At 54.7% G+C, this 18191-nt stretch overlaps 2 long non-coding RNA genes across 7 annotated transcripts; both read right to left on the minus strand.

Moving 5' to 3' along the window:
• Positions 1–3355: 3355 nt before the first annotated feature.
• LOC112669891 (uncharacterized) lies at positions 3356–10580 on the minus strand. Its single transcript, XR_004816921.2, has 3 exons — positions 9963–10580; positions 9643–9789; positions 3356–3732 (listed from the first exon to the last, which is right to left on the minus strand). It is a non-coding gene; the product is annotated as an uncharacterized LOC112669891 (long non-coding RNA).
• Positions 4705–5741, minus strand: LOC112669889 (uncharacterized). Of its 6 annotated transcripts, none has more exons than XR_003142634.3 (3): positions 5613–5741; positions 5093–5221; positions 4705–4937 (listed from the first exon to the last, which is right to left on the minus strand). It is a non-coding gene; the product is annotated as an uncharacterized LOC112669889 (long non-coding RNA). The 6 variants fall into 6 exon arrangements; XR_003142633.3 differs by lacking the exon at positions 5613–5741 and adding an exon at positions 5523–5606; XR_003142635.3 differs by lacking the exon at positions 5613–5741 and adding an exon at positions 5292–5467 and having other exon boundaries at positions 5093–5182.
• Positions 10581–18191: the final 7611 nt, after the last annotated feature.

An 18191-nucleotide genomic window follows, 5' to 3' on the forward strand; every position in this document is an offset into this window, starting at 1 on the left:
GCTAGACCAACACCATTTTGCATGTTGAAGAGTTGTAAGAGTGTGCCCTTGGGGGCCCTGCTGCCTCCAATCCTGCTCTACCTCCTATGAACTGTGTTACCTTAATCTCCCTGTGCCTCAGTTTCCTTATCCCTAAAATGTCAATAATAACAGTACCTATGGCATCGGGCAGCCCTGAGGGCCACGTGAGTTTAATGCGTCAAGTTCACAGCACAGTGCCTGGCACGCAGTTGAGTGCTGTGTGTGTTTGCAATCACTGTGATTCTAACTACAGAGGCTTCTATGGAACCATTCATTGCCAAGGACTGACTTTCCCTGCTTGCTCTGGCCTTCCTCTTTACTGCCCAATAAACAGTCATGTTGCAAATCCTCCTGGCAGCACATCTTCTCTGAAGGTGGAACCCCCCACCACCCAGGCATCCAGGTACTAGTGCACCCAGAGAGAAGGCCAGGCGTGCACACTGGGGGCTGAGGGTGAGACATGGACAGAAGTGGGAGCACCCCAGCTCTGGATAAGAAGGCCAGAGCCAGAAAGGAAAGGGCCCAGGCAGGAACTTGGGGGAAAGGCCTGGTTCCCCAAGCAAGAGGGAAGCGGTTCCCGAGACTCAGGAGCAGAGCAGGGGGGTGATCCAGCCTAAGCCCATGCGGGCCTCTGGGTGGCCAAATATGGAACAAGGGAAGCATTACGGGGGAGAAGCAGGTAGTGGGAACAGAAGGTGGCATGGAAGGGGGAGAAAGGAGGAGCAGTGGTCAGAATAATGGGGTGGAGGATGCCTGGGTGGCTCAGCGGTTGAGCGTCTGCCTTTGGCTGAGGGCATGATCCTGGGGTCCTGGGATCGAGTCCCACATAAGGCTCCCTGCATGGAGCCTGTTTCTCCCTCTGCCTGTGTCTCTGCTTCTCTCTCTCTCTCTCTCTGTGTGTGTGTGTGTGTGTGTGTGTGTGTGTGTGTGTTTCTCACGAATAAAGAAATAAAACCTTTTTTAAAAATTAAAAAAAAAAAAAGAACTGGGCAGCTGAATGGAGGGAACTCTCTGGTGTTGAGAACTGAAGCTTCGACAAAGTCATTAATTCACCCCCAAGGAACTGGAACCCCCTCACTCTTTCCCATTTATTTATTTATTTTTAAGGTTTTATTTGAGACAGAGGGAGACAAAGCAGGAGCAGGGTGGGGAGGGACAGAGGGAGAGGGAAAGAAAGAAGCAGGCTCTGAGGGAGCCCCATGGGGTCATGGTCCCAGGGTCATGACCTGAGCCGAAGGGCCCACTCTTTCTCCTTTACATGCCAGAGCTCACACCTGACAACCACCAGCGTTTCTCCAGGATCAACACCCACCCTTTTGGGTGTTTGTCTGCCGCTGAGAGATCGGCCTGCAAGCAGAGGTTCTGCACAGAGACTTTTAGGCCGGGCTGAGTTCCAGGGGGACGGGCCCAACATCGTGACCTCCGAGCCCCACAGGAGCTGCAGCTTGGCAAAGGGAAGGGCGCAGATCAGTCCTGGCCCACAGCAGAAGGAACACTGTGGCCTCTCCCTGTGGCACAGTGGACACTGTGGTGGGTCGTCCATCCCCTTCAATTAAGGACCTGTTCCCCCTGCTGCTGGGGGCGCAGTCAAGGATCAGCCTTCAGTGCCACCTCCTTCAGAGAGCTGTCCCCCCCATCGTGGCCAAGTCTGGGCCAGAGTCTACGGTATGACTGTCCAACTCCAGCTCTGGAATGCCTGTGGGGCTGGCCGGCGGTGGGGGGGGGAACCTGGGGTTCACGCTGCAGACTCCACTCCCCTCCACCCGCTGGCTCTCAGATCCTGCATTCCAGAGAACCCAACTTGTGACCAGTTTTGTTCCCATCTAAGATGCGTGGGGCAGGGGGGTGAAGGGGACCTACAAATTAAAACTGTGGCAAAAGTTCAAAGATGTTTTTTTTTTTTTTTTAAGATTTTATTTATTGGGCAGCCCTGGTGGCTCAGCGGTTTAGCGCCGCCTTCAGCCCAGGGCATGATCCTGGAGACCCTGGATCGGGTCCCGCATCGGGATCCCTGCATGGAGCCTGCTTCTCCCTCTGCCTGTGTCTCTGCCTCTCTCTCTTTCTCTCTGCATCTCTCATGAATAAATAAAATATTTTTAAAAAAATAAAGATTTTATTTATATGACAGAGTGAGAAAGCACCAGCAGGGGGAGCAGCAGAAGGAGAGGGAGAAGCAGGCTCCCCACCAAGCAGGGAGCGGGATGTGGAGCTTCATGTGGGGTTTGATGGGGGGCTAGATCCCAGGATCTTGGGATCATGACCTGGGCCGAAGGTAGACGCTGAGCTGACTGAGCCAGCCAGTCATCCCCAAAGATGCTTGGTTTTTGTTTTTTGTTTTTTAAGATTTTATTTATTTGACACAGAAAGAGTACAAGCAGGGGGAGCAGCAGAGGGAGAGGAAGAAGCAAGCTCCCCGCTGAGCAGAGACCTCCATGTGGGACTCAGTCCCAGGATCCTGGGACCATGGCCTGAGCAGAAGGCAGATGCTCAACCAAGTGAGCCATGCAGGCGCCCCTTCAAAGATGTTTTTAAATAGAACCTTTGTTGTGAGAAAAGTTAGAAATTTGATGCCATCTTGAGAATGGTAAAAAGAAAAAAAAAAAGGCTAAATGTTTGTCAGTGTTTTTGTTTTGTCCTTACAAAACAATGTTAATGGTTTCGTCTACAGCCACTTGGCTAATTGGTTAAAGTCACCATGTGATTGTGGTCAAGTTTATAGGTTTGTCTGGACAAGGCCTGGATTCTCTTCAGGAAAGAGCGTCTCCAAAAGAAAGTGACCACAGCTAAGGGCAGTCCCCCCAGGGGGATGTAACAAAGTGTAAAAGTAAACTAAAGTCTTTACATATTTAAATGGGAGGCTGGATGCTCTCCGGGCTAAAAGGAAGCCCCAGTTCCGAGGCTGCCAGGATCTTGAGCGTCCAGCCCCTAAGAGTGGAGGGTGCGCCCTCTGCTGGAGAGAAGGCCGAGGCCCCGCCGCGGGGACGTTGGCTTGGAGATTTGGGAGGCCCTCGTGAGAGAAAGGGGGGTTCAAAGAAAATTTTCTCCACCCACAACACTTCTGACACCAAATGTGTGGGTTTTCCACACCAAGCAGTTCTCCAATTCTCTGCAGACTCCCACCTGGGTGTCCTACTATTCAGTTCTGGCGGTCATTTGGGCTAACACAAACCCTACAGGTTAAGGGGTGAGTCCCACCAGATTGCCCCACTTCAGGTGCCACTTGCAAGTATCGGGTCCCTAGGTACCCGCTCTTCTCTCTGACCTGGCTACCAAGTCAGGGATTCCCACGACTCCCTCCTCTGGTTGGATGATGGGCTACAATAACTCGCAGAACTCAGGAAAACACTATCCCTGGTTTATTATAAAGGATATCATAGACGATACAATGAACAACCGGATGAAGAGGTACACAGGGCAAGGTCCAGAAGGGTCTCCAGCACAGGAGTTTCTGTCTGCCAGGAGTTGCGGTGTACCGCCATCCCACTCGTGGGAGCCTTCACCAACACAGAAACTCTTCAAACTCTCCTGTTTAAGGTTTTTATGGAAATTCCGTTATATAGGGCAGCCCTGGTGGCTCAGTGGTTTAGCGCCGCCTTCAGCCCAGGGCGTGATCCTGGAGACCTGGGATCGAGTCCCTCGTGGGGCTCCCTGCAGGGAGCCTGCTTCTCCCTCTGCCTGTGTCTCTGTGTCTCTCATGAATAAATAAAATCTCTAAAAAAAAGAAAGAAAGAAAGAAATTCCATTATATAGGCACAGCCGATTAAATCATTGGCCCAATCCCCAGCCCCTCTTTTCTTCCCAGAGATGGGAGAGGGGGTGCTGAGGGTTTTACCTCTCTAATTCCAGGATTGGCTCCTTGGTGACCAGCCGCCCCCATCTCCAAGAGTCAATTCGCATAAACTCAGGTATCTTTGAAAGGGGCATAGTATGGATAACAAAATATGCTCCTCACATCCCTCTCACTGCTTAGGGAATTCCAAGAGCTTTAGAAATTCTGTGCCAGGAAGTAGGCAGGGGCGAGGCAGAGACAAAAGATTTTGTTTGTTTGTTTGTTTATTTGTTTATTTGAGAGAGAGAGAGCACAAGAAAGGGACAGAGACAGAGGGAGAAGCAGACGCTGTGTCCCTCCCAGAGAGGAGAAGGAGTTAAGGAAGCCTGTCTGTCCCCTCTTGGCTTTCCTTTGTCCTCACTGTAGACGGTACTGCTCCAACCTCTCCCCCCACCCCTGCAACTAACTGAATGGGGGTCTTCAGATAAAAACTACCTTTCCCAGAAGTTTCCTTTGACCACATGCTTCAGAAAGATCTGAGGCATTCTCAACTGTACTCCAACTCCATGAATTAAAAAATGCTCCTTTGCAACTCTGAATTTTAAATATCAACCAATGAGGAAATAGGATTCACTTAAAACACCTGGTTTTGCCTCTGACCACCTGCATTTTATTAGTACTTGTCAAAATATAGTTTCTGGTGAGGAAAAACACCTCCCACAGATGGCCTCCACCATACTGAAACTGAACAAGATAAGCAAGGTCCTCTAGCAAGGAGAGGAAGTTAGCAGGAGGAGGACCCCTGGCCAAAGATGGGTAAGTTGAGGCAGATGAGGGGAGGGCATGGTGGTGAGGCGGGAGAGAGAGGTTCTTGTCTCTCAGAGCCAAAGAATGAATCTCGAGGACAAAGGGGAGTGAGTAAAGCGACAGAAGTTTATTAAGCAAGGATACAGAAGAAGTTCTCAGGAGTGAGCGGGCTCCGGAAAGGGTTGCCAGGGCCTCCACTGACTGTTTTATTTAGAACTGACCAGGGAGCTGGTGGCCTTAGCATTCTTGTGACGTCTTGCTTTGAGGAAGGACTGGTGATAACATCCTTAATGGCTTCCTTCTTTTTAGGGTCTGATTAGTCTTTGTTGGTCACAGGTGGCTGTCATAAAAAAAAAAAAAAAAAAAAAAAAAAGACACGTCCCCCCAATACAGCTAGGGCAGGGTGACCTGCTTTGTTCCCTTATCTCTGGTTCCCTCAGCATTTGAGGGATTCCCTGAGCCTCATCCGGTAGCCCCCCATCCATCTCTCCCTACCTAGCCTCACCTGTCCCCAACTCAGGGACAGATCATAATCGCTGGCCCCTGGATGGTTCTGGGCTTTGGGATTCAGCGCGTAATGCCCGGCTACGGCGTGGAACAGAGATGGGAGGGGGCCAGAGCAGCCTAAGAACAAGGCCCAGGCCAGAAACTCAAGCGAGGTGCTCAGGTGCCCCCCCACCCCCCCGGCCCTCACCCAGGGGTGGCCTGGTCGGCCGCAGCCGGGGCCAGGAGGCGGGTGTCACGGCGCGGACGCCGGGGTCCGGAAGAGCGAACCCGGGACGAGCCAGGGACGAGCCAGGGACGGAGCCGAGTGGCGCGAGCCGGGCCGGTGTCCCCGCCCCTCCCCCCCCCCCCGGCAGGTGGCCAAGCGACAGATTTCCTGGGCGACCGAGTGGCGGGGAGGGAAACCGCCCGGTCCTGCCACCTGCTGCCCGGGGCCAGAGCAGGCGCCCAGGTCGCGCGGCCTCAGAAACGCCGCTGGCCCGAAACCGGGGGCAGGCAGCCGGGGGCGCACCAAGGCCTCGCTCTGGGGGACAAGGGCGGCTGCCGAGGGTCCCCCGGGCCGCGCGGGGGGCGCCGGGGCGCGGCCGGGCGGGCGGGGGGCGGCGAGGACGGCGGGGACCGCGAGGACCGCGAGGACCGCGAGCCCCGCCCCGCCCCGCCCCGCCGTGTCCCCGGCGACCGAGACCTCCGCGCCGGGCGGGGGCCGCGGGAGGGGGAGCCTGGCCCGGTTGCTGCGCAACGGCCGGTGACGTCAGGCGATTGAGTTTGGTTCCCAAGGTAACTGGCCGGGCAGCTGGGCCGGGAACTATTTGTGTCTGTCCCCAGAGGGGCTGCGGAGCCTCCGGGGTCTGGCGCAGCCGAGGAAATGCGCCGCTGGCCCGCGGGCAGGCGGGGGACAGAACACAGAGGCCCTTTCAGCTCCCGGAGGCCGGCGACCCGGGCGGGGCGGCGTCTGCGCCCCACGGGAGGACGCCCCTCCTCCGCTCCCTGCCGCCCCGGCTCTCTCCCCACGCCCGAGGGGGAGGCCCTGCACCGGCGGGCTTTGTCCTACTTATAAACGCCCTCCTGGGTAAACTGGGGGAAGAAAGGGGCTTCTGTGTGCAGCGGCCCGGCCCCCCCGCCCCCAACCCCGCTGCACACAGTAGGCGCTCAGCACAGCACTCCCGGGCGCTCGCAACCCCACGTGGCGCTCCGATCTCCAGCGCCTCCCTACCTGTCCTCCGTGCCCTGGAGAGCGCATCAGCAGATGGGCTCCATAATCGGAGGGGCGGGGAGCACAATGCAGAAATGAGAGGTCCCCTTGTTCAAAAATGACCGAGGGACGATGTAGGAAACGGGCCCCAGTCCTGCCCACTAAGGACGAACTGCAAGAGGGTGAAAGTGACGCGTATGTGCGGACACTGAGGCAGGTGACATCAGCCATAGAGGAGAGAGGATAAGGTTCAAATCTGGAGTGGAAGAAGGTGAGGAACAAGACACAGCAGGAGCAGAAAGACCATCAGGTGCGCAAAAACAAAGCAGTGACCCAAATGTGGGCCTGAGAGCTGGCCTCAGGTTGCCAGGAGGGCCCCTAGGGCCACAGGGGGCTGTAACGGGCTCTCAAGACAGGCAATGCAGGCTAGCCAGGCCTCTCAGGCCCTTCCCACTAATGGCACCTGGTACAAGAGGATAACATCAAGCCTCCTGCAGTCTGTCTCCAGGGAGCCACCACCACCTCCCCTGGCACAATGGGCCAGACCAGGCTGGATCCAGGGACCTGGATATCTGGGTCCAGGTCTCAGAGAACTGGAATGCATCAATGTCCAGACCCGCTGTTTGCCCAGGAGCCCCGGCCGCTCGCCTGTCCCACCCAAGGGAGGCATCTGCCCCGTCCCTATAAACCTTCACATCTCTTGTCAACAGTCTGCCGACCAGGGGCTCTGAGGACCAGAAACATCCGGTATCTCTGAGAGAGCAGCCTCTGGACTATCTTTCCCAGGCAGTGAATTTCCACAGCCTGATCCTCACTTGAGAAAAGCCTGAAGCCCTCGTCCTCTCCTCTCCTCTGGGTGAAGCAGGCTCCATTCCTAGTTTCACAGACAGGACCTGTTCTAGGATGCAGCCAGGCGCACCTCCTACCCAGATCCGCCAGACTCCCCCAGAGGATTCCTTGGGAACGGGCCCCGGGCCTAGGAACCAGAGCTGGTGCTCAGAACCAGCTACATAATTTGTGGGGCCTAGGGCAAAATGAAAATGCAAGGTCCCTTGTTCAAAAAGTATTAATGTCAAGATAGGGGTGGGGGGCATCTAGCTGACTCAGTTGGAAAAGCATGCAACTCTTGATCTCGGGGTCAGGAGTTCTAGCCCCATGTTGGGTGTAGACAGTACTTAAAAATAAATAAATAAACTTATTTTATTTTATTTATTTATTTGACAGAGAGAGGAAGAGAACACAAGCAGGGGGAGTGGCAGGCAGAGAGAGAGGGAGAAGCAGGCTCCCCGCTAAGCAGGAAGCCTGATGAGGGGCTGGATCTCAGGACCCTGGGATGCTTAACTGACTGAGCCACCCAGGCGCCCCTAAATAAATAAACTTAAAAAAAAAAAAAGGGAATGTCAAGATGGTGACAATAGAGCATTGAAACAAGCTCTGGGGCCTCGAGTGACTGCATGGGTTGTACACTCCCAAACCCGCCCCACCCAACTGGCAAGCCCTAGACACCCAGCAAGGCGTCTTCCTGCAGAGTCCACTCGTTCCCTCTGTCAGGGTCCATCTGTTAGCTTCTCCCCATGCTGTGGCCAACCACTTTGGGGGGCACTTTCTTTTTTTTATAATTTTTTTTAAATTTTTTTTTTATTTATTTATGATAGGCACACAGGGAGAGAGAGAGAGGCAGAGACACAGGCAGAGGGAGAAGCAGGCTCCATGCACCGGGAGCCCGATGTGGGATTCGATCCCGGGTCTCCAGGATCACGCCCTGGGCCAAAGGCAGGCGCCAAACCGCTGCGCCACCCAGGGATCCCCTGGGGGGCACTTTCTTAACCACCCATTCCTCATAAACTGAGCTAGGGGTCCTCAGGCCCAGCAGATATCACATGGAGAGAATGTGTCCAATACCTTCCCATCAAAGGACCAAATCATAGACTACTTCCAGAAATGTTTATTTATGCAAATGCCAGATGTTTGGTTCTCTATTTTCAGCTGAAGAACACTTGCTCTTGAAAAAATATATGAGGCATCTCTGTAAGATGGTGAAATGTGAAATGTAGCAGCTGATTGATGAGGGTTTGGCACTAATCAACATTAAAACAACATAGAAGAACAAAAGTCAAGGGCGTGTTTACAGCCTCTTAAGGTCTATGTCACACCCAGGGTACATCTCACTTCGCCCTCGGGGAATCAGGGGAAGGAATCTCTGCCTCAGCCCATTGGGTTCATCTTCACCCTAGGATCAATGGGGACAATGGTAAAAGACCTCCCCTGCCTGGGAGTCTGCAGCCCCACTTCTCCTTCTTCCTGCTCCTGCCACCTCCCCGACCCTTCCACAGAGGTGACCCCAGGACAGCTCCCTGCTAGACTTCCTGTACACTAGCCTATGAAGTCTCTTACCCACCTGAGGCATCTATGGGCCCTTCCCACCTTTTTAATTGCCCTAGACCGGTTGTTCTTCACTCAACAGATCTTCACTTAAGACCTACTATGCATCAGATGCTGTTCTAAGCCTGGGGGTAAAGCAGAATAAGGCAGGCAAATACCTCTGCCTTCACGGAGCAGACATAAAGCAACCAAAAATACAATGCGATAACTTCCAACTTAGAAGTTCTACTGAACAGGGATCCCTGGGTGGCGCAGCGGTTTGGCGCCTGCCTTTGGCCCAGGGCGCGATCCTGGAGACCCGGGATCGAATCCCACGTCAGGCTCCTGGTGCATGGAGCCTGCTTCTCTCTCTGCCTGTGTCTCTGCCTCTCTGTCTCTCTCTGTGTGACTATCATGAATAAATAAATAAAATCTTAAAAAAAAAAAAAAAGAAGTTCTAAACAACAACAGAATGATACAATAGAGAATATCTGATCTGGGGACAGACTTTTTTTTTAAGATTTTATTTATTTGGGGGGCACCCCGGGTGGCTCAGTGGTTTAGTGCCGCCTGCAGCCCAGGGTGTGATCCTGGAGACCCGGGATCGAGTCCCTGCGTGGAGCCTGCTTCTCCCTCTGCCTGTATCTCTGTCTCTGTCTCTGTCTCTGTGTGTGTGTGTGTCACTCATGAATAAATAAAATCTTTAAAAAATAATAAAAATAAATTTTCAAAAAAGATTTTGTTTATTTAGTTATGAGCTACATGGAGAGAGAGGCAAAAACACAGGCAGAGGGAGAAGCAGGCTCCCTGCAGGGAGCCTGATGCGGGACTCGATCCCAAGATCCCAGGATCACATACTGAGTGAGTCAAAGGCAGAGGCTCAACCACTGAGCCACCCATGTGCCCTGGAGGCAGTTACTTTAGATCAAACTTCCTCTGGGGATGAGGAAGGTCTCTCTGAGGAGGCAATAAGAGGCCAGGCACTCACCAGTTTGAAGGACAAGCATCATCAACCCAAGCAAGTTCAAAGGCTCTCAGGAAGTTGGGATGTTGGGTTCACAGGAACAAATGGTGAGTTTAGAATAAAGTGAGTGCTGAGAGATGAGGCCAGAGGCAAGGCCAGAAGAGGTAGGGCCTGGAAGAAGAATCCAGAAAAATCCAGAATAATTCATTGGGTGGTTTTAAGCAGGGTAATTATGGCAATTACCTGTTTAAAGCCTCACTCCAGCTACTGGGCAGAGAAGGGATTCACTGCACGTACCACCTGCTGTTTGGCGCATGTTTGCCCTTCGGCTTGATTGCTCCTACCTGGTGTTTGTGCAATAGCCTCTTTGCTGCTTGAGGGTGGAGGCCAGTCCTCCGACATGTTTGGATCCCCACACCGCCTTACATCGAGTAGGTGCTCAGTAAATATTTACAAGTCAACTAGCTGACACTTTTGGATCTGCACGGATCTTCTGGAGTCTTGCCTCTCGGACCCGCATCAGTACCACCTGGGAGCTTATAGGAAAGTTAGAATCCCAGGCCCCACCCAGACCTCCTGAATCAGTTTGTGGCTTAGTAAGATCCTCCAGAAATTCGGATGCACAGTAAAGTTTGTGAAGCCATTCTAGAGAGTAGAATAACTGGAGGGCCAGACAAGGAGGTGGGGAAGGCGGGAGGTGAGCCCGGAGGTGAAGCCGGGTGCACAGAGTGGGCTCACTTGAGGAGTCTCCCTTAAAAGTGCCAGCCACCCTGAGTCACTGAGTCTGAGAAGAGCTCAGACCAGTAATAAAGCTAATATCTGGTGCTTTCTATGTGTCAGACACTGGTTTCTCAATCGTTTCCATGAGTTAACTAATTCTGTCTTCACGACCGCACTGTTACAACCTCCCTGCCAATACTGCAGATGAAGAAATCGAGGCCCCGTGAGGCTGGGGTTATTCCAGAATCTTCAGCAGGTACACACGCATTTGGCGGTACCTGGCGTCCACACAGGGCCTGTTCTGATTGGTCGCTGCCTGCCCTACTGATTATTCAATGTTTTGAACGTCGCCCTGGTTACGGAGCTGGACGGAAGAGGCATGATCCCAAGCAGTCCCCCGCGCCGGAGCCACCTTCTAAACCACGATCCTCTGTCCACCTAGCGCCTTCACCACCCAGGGCCAGCACACCTCAGGGACAAGTAATGTGTGTCAAAGTGTTTTTTGCGGGCTATAAAACCGAGTATGAATGCTAAGTGCATAGACTCCTCCGGGGCAGAAGGGAGAGAAGCCAGTGAAAGCTGCAGAAGCTGGGCCGCCAGGGGCCAGAGGAGAGATCGCTGTCGGGAATCCGAAAGGAAGGCCTCGCGGAGTAGTAGCCCCCGCGATCAGCCCTCGGGGAGGCTGTAACTTCCCAGGTACCCTGGGGCACTAACCCGGTTAGGCTGGGCCTGTCTTCAGGCACTGACTGGACCTCCTGGTATTGACCACTAGAGGGCGCTGCTCCCCAGCCTTCGTCCCACCCGACCCCACCTGCTCACCAGAAACTAGGACTTGGAAGGAGTCTTAGCGAGCAAGCACCAGGGGCTCTGAGAAGTGGAAAAGGAGGGAAGGCAAGATGGGAGGAGGACTTATACACGTTGTCCTTTATTTTTTTTTTTTAAAGATTTTATTTATTCACGAGAGACACAGAGAGAGAGGCAGAGACAGGCAGAGGGAGAAGCAGGCTCCGTGCAGGGAGCCTGATGCGGGACTCGATCCGTTGACCCAGGATCATGCCCTGAGCCGAAGCCAGACACTCAACCGCTGAGCCATCCAGGCGTCCCATGCACGTTGTTATACACACTTTCAACCCCCACGACACTCAGGAGACCTGAATCTGCAGGAGCTCTTGTTCCCATTTTACAGATGAGGGAGCTGAGGGCCAAAGATGCTAGATGAGATTCCCCCAAATCGGGAGGCTAGGGAGAGGCAGAGCTGGGTCATCTGAATCCAACCTCAATTCCCAAAGGGACCACGAGTAGATGCCAGCTCCTCTGGCCCTGTCACGTGGCTGGTGTCCCTGCTTCCGTCGATCCTGTATTGAGTGGTGGCCATAACCTCTCTACCGCATTCCCTGCTGTGTGCCAGCAACAATTCCAACAGCCAGCTCAGAAAAATGGCCCCTTCTCGAAACTTCTGAAGTCACGGTCTCCCGTTTCATTGCTCTCTGGCCGTCAGGGATCCCTACCTGCCCCCCAACACAGCAGCCTCCCGTTCTGACAGATTCTGGGGTCTCCCCTGATCCTAGCCTCAAATTCAACATCCCTTCCCCACCCCCAGAGACCCCACAGATTCGGCTTGGCCCCTTGGCACCCTGCGGCAAGGGGCAGCGCAAATAAACAAGGGGACATTTGAACCGAGAAGAGCTGTGGTTGGGGCCAACGACTTTCTTCTCGGCTCCCACCAACTCCTTTTATGGCCTCTGGGTCCAGTTCCTTCTTCATAACAAGTCAGAGCTGGAAAAGGCCTCAGGAGTCACTAGGTCCAACTCGAGCCAACACTTTCCTTTAATGCATAAACCCATCCCCCCACCCCCACCGTGCTGCCTCCCTGTCTGCAGGCAGGTTCACGAGACCAGGGCAGGAAGCACCCCGCGCCGGCGGGAAACTCCAGCCCCGGGCGGAACCTGGGCACGCCGTCGGCCCAGGTGGCCCAGTCCCACACCTGCAGCGCGGGGCGGGGGTGGGAGCCCAACGGCCGCTTCTGCTCAGGCCCCGCCCCCGGCTTGAGCTGCTCCTGCTCCACCCCGGGAGCGCCCTAACCAACAACCACTCGGGCCCCTCTCGCTCGGACCCTTTCCCTCGCTCTGCCCCGGGAGCGAGGGGCAGCTCGCGTGTCAGTGCGCACGTGCGTGTAAGTGATCCTGTGTGTGCAGGAGGAGCGTGCGCGCCGCCGAACACGCGTCCGGGCCTGCGCGCGGGGGTCCGTGCGCCCCCTACGGGCCGGCCGCCCCGGGTGCCGCAGCTGCCAGGTGGCGTGTGCGCCGCTGCGTGTGCCAGGCGGGTACCAGCCCGGGCCACCCTGCCCTCGCCTCGCGGCCGAAAGCATCCGGAGCGTGGGGGCCCCGGGTTCTCCGGCCCCAGGCGCGGGCCTCCCCTCCCGGTCCAGCGGCCTCGGTTTTGCCGGGCCTCCGCGCTCCGCCGGCCGGGAGCGCTCCGGGGCGGGGGCCGAGAGCAGCCCCGCCCGGGCCGGCCGCGGGGGTGGCAGGGCTGCGGGGCGCGCGCCGCCTCTCCCCTGCCGCCCCCGCCCCGGCGCCCCGTTGGGTTTTTCCATGACTGCATCCGGCCGCGGGCCGCCTTTGTTCCCGCCGTCCTTACGAGCTGGCCCGCCTCTCCCCCGCGCGCGGGGTTTTTCCAGGGCCCCACTGGAGCATGGAGGAGCGGCGCCCTCGGCAGGACCCCCGCGATCCCCAGCGGGAGGCCGAGCCCTCTCCGGCCGCAACGCTCCGTCCCCCCGCCCCGTCCCCAAAGCCAAGACCCGCGACCCCCGAGCCCTACATTTGTGCGCTAAGTTGACCCCCCGGCCCGCGCGCCCCGTCTCTTGGGGAAGCGCAGATGGCGCCCCGTGGCCCTGCCGGGGGTGCGCGTTGTGGGCCGAGGTCGGATGGCGGCGGGGTCCGCGGAGCCGGGCCGCCGCTCCTCCGGCTGTAGAAGGGCCTCGCGTTTCTCCCGCGGGGCAGGGGCGCAGGCGGGGCGGTGGGAGGCCGGGAACCGCCCCGGGACGCAGCCCCCGCGGGAAGCCGGGCACCCTCGCGGCAGTGAGCTCCTCTGCGCCGCGAACCCCCTCCCCAGCCTCAGGAAGGAAGGGGAGAGAGGCGGAAAGGGGGTGTCCTGGGGGTGAGGGCGGGCACTGTGCCCGCAGCCCCATCCTGTCCAGCTGCGCCCCGTTCGGTGTGGTCTCTGCGCGGCGGGGCCTTGCGCGCCGGGGAGCCTCGGCCGTTACTCGGCCCTGCTGGCGGGAAAAGCGGAGGGAACCGTGTTTGCCTCGGAGCGAGGCTTGCTACGCCCTAGCACGCAAGGCAGACGCTCCGGGTGGCCTCCAGCCCGGGGCATGGTGGCGAGGGGACCGACTGGGCGGAGGAAGGGGTTCTGGGTTAAGCGGGTGCCTGGCCACGTGGGGGTTTGGGAAGCCCTGGCTGGCCCCTCCCCGCGGCCCAACCGGAGGCGGCCCCACGTGGCCAAAGATCAAGAGGTAGAGGTGGGAGGAGGCCGAGGGATAAGGAACGTCCAGATCCAGGAGGCCCAGGGCTCTCTCGCTGGGGTGGGAGGGATGTCGCTGCAGCCCTTGAGTGCGCTCCTTTCCTCCTTCCCTGGTGCCTTAGCTTGTGTCCTAAACGGTCGTGAGGGAACCTGACTGCCCTGAAAGGGTGGCTGGAAGCAGGAACACAATCCAGTTCCCCAAATGGTGACATCCTGGCTTCTCCTTCCTTCTCACTACACCTTGCAAAGGGGTGCAAGTCCTGTGCAAGGTCTTAGATAACAAGGCCTAAGTTGTCTAACCACAGTTCTCACCAGTCCTACCTGGCCAGGGATGGCTGTGGGTGCAGCAGGTTAGTAGGAGATTCTGCTGGCACTAGCACTCCGTATGCTCTACCTTTTCCTTGTCCATTTGTCCTTCACCCTCCCTGCTCTTGGCCAGGCTGAGAATCTTAATCCCAGGCCTTAACTATTCTGTCTCAGGTCTCTCATCTCTAAAATCGGAATATAATGATTGTGTCTATTTCCCAGGGTGGTGATAGGAATTAAATGAATTTCTATGGGCTTAATATATAGAGCCTGGCACATTGCAAATACTAAACATTTGCTACCGTTATTGAAGGGTAAGGGACTTGTCCAAGGTCACACAGTAAGTGGAAGTTTGACTCCAGCCCAGATCACCTGGTTTCAGAGCCCGTGCTCTTATGCTGTGCTGGTCAAATTTTGCAGTAGCAGAATCAGGAAACAGTACCCATGTACGTAGCTCATCCGCAAAGTCAGGGAAAATCACAGGTGTTGGGGGTTATGAGACATTTTTCTAGGGAAGGGCCACATTCATAATAGTGATGTCTGACCTAGTTCCCACTTTGTGGTTGTTAAAATTGTTATATGGCTTTTTTAAATTACATATGTTAATCAGGAAATTTATGACAAACCGGTAATTACCTTGATGGTAGAAAACTCCAGGTCCTTCTAGCAGTAATGCGAATCCTATTTCATATTTCAAATGAACTATGACATTTCTTTTTTTTTTTTTTTAAGATTTTATTTATTCATGAGAGACACAGAGAGAGAGAGAGGCAGAGACACAGGCAGAGGGAGAAGCAGGCTCCATGCAGGGAGCCAGACGCGGAACTGGATCCCGGGTCTCCAGGATCAGGTCCTGAGCTAAAGGCGGCGCTAAACCGCTGAGCTACCCAGGCTGCCCATGACATTTCATTTCATATTTATTTTTTTGCCCAGCATCAAAGCATATGCTATGCAGGCAGGGAGAGCATTCATAGGAGGCAGAGAACTTACTCCACTGCCTTCTTGTGGAGACAATACGTGTGTCTGTGTAATGGTGATATCTTAAAAGTGCTAACAGGACTAGTTTAATTAGTCGTTTGGGGCACCTAGGTGGCACAGCAGTTGTGTGTCTGCCTTCGGCTCAAGTCCCGATCCTGGGGTCCTGGGATCGAGTCCTGCATCAGGCTCCCCAAAGAGAGCCTGCTTCTCCCTCTGCATCTCTCATGAATAAATGAATAAAATATTTAAAAGAATAAAAAACGGGATCCCTGGGTGGCTCAGTGGTTTAGCACCTACCTTCGGCCCAGGGCATGATCCTGGAGTCCCAGATCGAGTCCCACACTGGGACTGCATGAAGCCTGCTTCTCCCTCTGCTTGTGTCTCTGCCTCTCTCTTTCTGTGTCTCTCATGAATAATTAAAAATCTTTTTTAAAAATTAAAAAAAATAAAATAATAAAAAACAACTAGCCGGTAATACCTGATGAGGACCCGCGGTGGGCAGACCCAGGTGGTCCCATGATCCTTCCTCCTGGTCATCATGCCTTTCTAAAACCAGCTTGCCAAGGGGAGGTGGGGCTTGTTCTAACCAATAGAATAAGGCAGAGGTGCCGGGGTGGCTGTGATCATGTGCATCTGATTATATAATAAGACATTGCAAGGACCATCTCTCTCTGATCCCTCCTCCTCACTGTCTTTGAAGAAGCAAGCAGCTGTGTTGTGGACAGTAGAGAGGGTGGGACACTGAGGTACCAGCTGAAACAGGCGAGAAACTGAGCCCTCTGCCCCACAACCTGCAAGGACCTGAATCTTGCCAATGACCACCATGCAAGCTTGCAAGCAGATCCTGCCCCAGTCGGGCCTCAGAAGAGGCCCAGCCCTGACCCAAGTCCAGCAGAAGACCGTTAAGCCTTGCCCAGACTTCTGGGGAGAAAATGCAAGCTCATAAACGTGTGTTGTTTCAAGATGCTACGTTTGTCGTTGTATTGCTGTATTGCACAGCAACAACAGAGCACTGATGCAGGATCTGTTAGGTGAAAGGTCCTGCATGGGGGTTATAAGAGATTCCAAAAAGTGTAAGGGATCCAGCGCTTCAGGAGCTTCCAGGCAGTCAAGGTGAGAAAGGAAACAGCATGGTTGCACTCTCTGACAAAAGGAAGGTAATGTTTCTAAAGAGGCACTTGTTTCCTGAGTCTAAGAATTTGTCACATGGACTGTAGATTCTGAACAGAGCGCAGAGTCTGCAGGGCCTGGATCTTCCTGTAGTTCAAGATCTGCCCGGTCCTGCCTTCCTGCCTGCCTGACCTCTTGCCACATCACCCTCTTGTTCACTGTCCTCTCTCTGGACTGCTTTTCTGCTCTTCTCCCTTCCCTGCTCACTGCCTCCTCCATTTCCAGAACCAGCTTGGTCTGTGGCTTCTTCTACGAAGCTGTCTTTAATTCCCCAGCAGAACTAACCACTTCCTTTTGATTTCCCAAATCTTTATTATCAAAGGCCTCATATTGTATTATTCGTTTCTGATATTTTACTGAGCATCTACTAAGTGTTAGGCCTCCTGTTAGGCACCAGAGATACTGTCCCAGATATAGCACAGAGCTGTCCTTGGGGCCCCAGTCACAGGCCAATCCTCTCCTGTGCGTTAGGCCAGGCCCCTTCTGCATCCTTGGCACTCAGCAAACCTGGCCACTGTTGGTTGAGTGAATAACAGGCTCTGCGGGCTTTCCCTTGGTATCTCGTGAGAGGTTCCTGGCCTTATGACAGACTTTTTGAGGGGTGAGTCAACTGTCAAATATGCTCCCACGTAGCTGAATCAGTTGGCTATCATGATTTAGTGATGTCCATGGGAATACCACCTTCCACATGTCAACAGAGATGGACTTAGTTTACCTGTAATTGATAAAGGGCTTTGGGGGCTGACTCATTAATAGGTTCAGTGGCATTTTAAGGTTGTTCAAGGCTCCACCGTATGGGGAGATTAGGATCTCCTGTGCCAGTGAGAGGAGGTGTATGCATCTAATTTATCTAAAAATTGAAGGACCTTAGCAGCAAGTTAAAAAGAAAGGGGGCCAAGACGTGACCGCCTTAGTCCTTGTTGCCTGGCACCGCTGCTGGGTGTTCATAAAATGGGATTTTCAATTCCCTGGTAACTAGCTGCAGCCCTAACCGACAAGATTTCCAAGGCTGCTGCCCATGCTATCAGGTAAAGTTTGGAAATGTTTGAGGGCCTGGAGGGCACAGACTGTGGTGTTTGGCCGTTGCCAGGGGAGTGGCCGGCTCCATCCTTTCACTGGCCCCCCTCCCCAACCTCCTGGCCATCCTGGACAGATATTTGGCCCCTTGTTCTCTGTTTCCTGGAGAGTTTCCTTCCCCAAGCAACCTAGCCCTATGGGAGGGATGGGATGCTGCCCCCAAGTTCCCCCATCTGTGGGGTCCTAGAAGCCCGTCCTGGGGCTGCCCTCCAGATCCTGCATCCTGCTGTATATCAGGATTTCTCTGGCTGTGGCCCATCTTGCACCCGGGGCCTCCATTAATCTCTGCCTAGAATTTCCAGGAGACTCCTCAGATCCTCCAGTGGGAACACCCACCCAATCCCCAGACACCAAACAGGGCTCCGAAGGGTCCTTTTTTGGAGTAAGATGAGGTTCCTGGAATCCGACCAGATTCATTCCCTGGAACTTGTTTACTATGGACTGAGGCCTCTCCTGGGGAGTGGTGGTGAGCCTTCTCCCCAGCGGTGAGGAACCAGCCTTATTTGTTTCCTCACTGCCCAGAGTTTGCCCTCCCTCCCTCCCTCCCTCCCTCCCAGGCAAAGCGGATGTCCCCTTTAAACTTAAACTGCAGGGGGAAATTATCTTGAGAATGGCCTAAAAAGCTGCCCCTAGGGACACCTGGGTGGCTCAGGGGTTGAGCATCTGCCTTCAGCCCAGGGTGTGATCCTGGAGACCCAGGGTCAAGTCCCACATGGGGCTCCCTGCTTGGAGCCTGCTTCTTCCTCTGCCTCTGTCTCTGTGTCTCTCATGAATAAATAAAATCTAAAAAAAAAAAAAAAGCT

The sequence above is a fragment of the Canis lupus genome, chromosome 25 (genome assembly GCF_003254725.2).
Source record: "Canis lupus dingo isolate Sandy chromosome 25, ASM325472v2, whole genome shotgun sequence".
NCBI lineage: Eukaryota > Metazoa > Chordata > Mammalia > Carnivora > Canidae > Canis > Canis lupus.